This window comes from Physeter macrocephalus, chromosome 2 (genome assembly GCF_002837175.3).
Source record: "Physeter macrocephalus isolate SW-GA chromosome 2, ASM283717v5, whole genome shotgun sequence".
Taxonomy (NCBI): domain Eukaryota; kingdom Metazoa; phylum Chordata; class Mammalia; order Artiodactyla; family Physeteridae; genus Physeter; species Physeter macrocephalus.
In genome coordinates this window covers 21,591,747-21,593,058 of record NC_041215.1, presented here as the reverse complement: position 1 = coordinate 21,593,058, position 1,312 = coordinate 21,591,747, and positions in this window count along the sequence as shown.

Sequence of the window (1,312 nt, the reverse complement as noted above, 5' to 3'; positions counted from 1 at the left end):
TCTTATATCTAGTGGCCCTGTGTTCCTGACTCTATCCTGAAAGTTACAGTTGTGATGTCAGATAACACACAGGACTTTATTTCCTGATTGCATTGTTGAGTGGTTGCGTTTACCCTGTACTTTTTGTTTCCAGACAGTTCCACATGAGAGATGGGCACTGTACAGTTATATGAAGCAGACTGTGTGAGTTTTCTGTTATTCACAGCTGAATGCAGTCTCTAAACAATGAACTTAATATGTGGTCAGTAATTAAAATTTTCATGCTTGCAAAATAAGATACTTTTTGTGTGTGTGTGTGTGGTACGCGGGTCTCTCACTGTTGTGGCCTCTCCCGTTGGTGGAGCACAGGCTCCAGACGTGCAGGCTCAGTAGCCATGGCTCACGGGCCTAGCCACTCTGTGGCATGTGGGATCTTCCCGGACCGGGGCACAAACCCACGTCCCCTGCATCAGCAGGCGGACTCTCAACCACTGCGCTACCAGGGAAGCCCTACTCTTTTTTTTTTTTTTTTAAGATACATATTTTTTAAGTCTGACACAAGGTTCTGTACATATTTCTTAGAAAAAGCCAAGTAAAACTGGTTTTATGTTTGCTGTATACTTAAAACATTATCTTTCATGTACTGAGAGAGGATATGTTAAAATATTCCAATACAATTACGTATTATCAAATCAGTAATGTAATTTTTGTCTTTTCAAACATGTTCTGAGATTATAGTACATAACTATCTTAAATTGTTTTCATGTGACTTTTCTTATAATAGTTTCCCATTAAAGCAACTTATTCATAAGAATAAAAGTTTATATATTGGCTATGTCAGTGCCCACCAACCAGAACCCAAGAGAAACACACCTGCAGTTGAACAAAATTGGGCTTGTTGACTTATATGCAGTGGGGTGACCACATAGCATGATGAGCAACAGGACATCTCAGAAATTCTGTGTTAGAAAGGACATACAGGAATCAGACTTATTTCAGATGATTTGGGGGGACACTTCAAAGGAGCTTTGCACCAGGTTGGCTGTTGCCAGGAAGTGTGCAGTAAAGTATTAACTCAGCAGGCTTTGGTTGCTCAGTCTCCACACTTTACAAAGAATGCACTGGTCCTTGACCAGCTCCTGGGAAATAAGTTCTGAGTCCTTGGAATATTCTGCCCCATAAGACTGTTTTGTCTGCCTGAGGCCTTGGGCCACACTTTTAATCAGTTTGACTAGACAGTTTATGCTAACAGTGTGACTTAAGGTGAATGCCTGTTTTGTATGCATAAGGCCATAGGTGAAGCTGTATCCATTTGACCTCTGAGGAAAATAGC